Consider the following 2236-nt stretch of genomic DNA (forward strand, 5'->3'; position numbering starts at 1 on the left):
CCCGCCGAGGGTTCGGATCCCACATACAGACAGGCCGCTCACTGGCTGAGCAAGGGGCGGGCGCAGCACAGAGGGTTGCGATCCCGTTGCCGGTCCCGGTCTGGTATGGGCGCGACACTGAGGGTTGCGGTCCGTTGCCGGACACAAAAAACGACAAAAAGGAAAAAAAAAAAAAAAAGATCTTCTGAGTTACTCTCCGAGTACTAATGACCTTTGGGCCATAAGGTTACAATGAGGAATTTTTAAAGGTGCCAAACCCTGAGTCTCCTTGCTGTTCTTTGGCACTTGCTAGAGCAGCATAACAAAGAAGAGATAGGATTCCCTAACTAGAGCTGTGTTAGGTAGGTTAGATTCCCACATGCACCAGAATCTTAACTCCAGTTTCTTTAAATAAGTCCCAAAGGTCCTAAGGCACCCTGGAATCTGAGAATTGGGATATTGGGACATGCCACCCCAGCCTCTATGGATGTCGCTAATGAGCTCCGGAGTAGAGAGCTCCATGCCCCGAGGGGCAGTGCCCGCACTTGCTGCCTGATGAAGGCCTACAGGTATTCCGTCTCATCCAAGGACCAGCTTTCTAAGGAGGAAACTCTCTCCCAGCAGTGTCCATCCAGTCTCTAGAGGAGCAGCCACCAAACATAACCACACAGCCCCACCAGGAAAAAAACAGCAGCCACAAGGACATGTGTATTGGTTATAAATTCATGTGTACTTGAATGCCTATACATTCTGAACATTATAAAAGATACCTGAATGCAGACATTAACATGTGAGATAAAAGGTGTAAATACAGGTTCAGGTGTGTTCTGTGCCTACAAAGCGTAAGGAGACCTGCCAGCTGTGTGGTGGTGGCTCTTCTCTGTGAATCTTTTACTCCAGGCCATGGACTGAGGTACACAAGCTGTCATCTGTGAGCCTTCTAAAAATTGTAGTAAATCAGGGGCTTGTGCCTTTTTCTAAGAAGTAGGTTGAGTTTAATTTCCAAGAAAGATTCTAACCTAAAAGACTGCAGCTGTGAGCAGCAGAACTCCACCTCCAGAGCATGGTTTGCCGGAATCTCACCTTCCCCGGCCTCCTGCTACAATCACACTTTTGGCTGTGACCCAGCCACTGCCAGACCAACATGGGGGGCACATGTCCTGAACGTGGACTTCAAAGGCTTCCCAGTGACCTCAGTCACCAGTACCTCACCTGGAGGTGGCGTTTCTCTCACTAACTGTCCATAAGCTGGGTCACCATCCCTCCTTATCCATGGATCTAGTGGTAACACTTTGTAAACCATAAAACACAGACATTTAATCCTTGCTATGGACTGAATTGTCTCCCTCTCCGCCCCCCCACTGGCCCTCCAAATTCATATGTTGAAGCCTTAACCCCCAACATGACTGTTTTGGAGCTAAGACTTTTAGGAGGTATTGAGGTTAAATGTGGTCATAAGAGTGAGATCCTAATCGGATAGGTTTGGTGGCCTCTGAGAAGAGGGAGATCTCCCTCTCAGCCATCTGTGAGGTGGGCAGTGGGCCCCAGCAGACCCTCAGTCAGCCCTAATCTCAGACTTCCAGCCTCCAGAACTGCAGGAACAAAGTCTGCTGTTCGTCATGCAGTCTGTGGCATTCTGTTATGACAACCGGGGCTGATGAATACAGTGCTCCTCTCCAGAGTCAGCAAGGACAGTATCAATCTCTTTTACATCAATGAGAAAAGGAAAGGACTTAAAATCCAGCTCTTAAAAAAAAAAAAATTTAGCTCTTTACCTGGGGTCTGGCTGCCCATGGGAACCTCATTCAAAATCCTAGGTCTCTTCCCTTCCCCACAATGTATGCAATTGTTTTGTGTGTGTGTGTGTCATAAAAAAAAATAAATAAAGAGAATTCCATGTTTTACTTCTGGAAGACAATTTGCAAACAGGAACAGGTCCACGTGGAGAAGGAACAAGCAGGTGGCATCGTGCAGCGTGGAGGGACAGCAGGGTCTGTTCCTGGCCGTGGCGGCTGCACAGCAGGCTCTGTATAGAGTCTGTGTCCTGCTTCCCCAGAGCCTCTGCCAGGGATGGTCCCTGCACAGGCTGAGGCTGTGGGAGGAGGCGCAGCTTGGACAGGAGCCACTCTGTGGGCGACAGACATGCTCCTGAGCAGCAGAAAACGACAGGGAGATGGGACGGATGGCGGGACACTGAAGGACGTGTTGTCCACATTCCCTTCCCAAGGGTGGTGATGGAGTCCCCCCCCCCCCAAAC

Source organism: Galeopterus variegatus, unplaced genomic scaffold (assembly GCF_000696425.1).
Source record: "Galeopterus variegatus unplaced genomic scaffold, G_variegatus-3.0.2 Scaffold1443, whole genome shotgun sequence".
Taxonomy (NCBI): domain Eukaryota; kingdom Metazoa; phylum Chordata; class Mammalia; order Dermoptera; family Cynocephalidae; genus Galeopterus; species Galeopterus variegatus.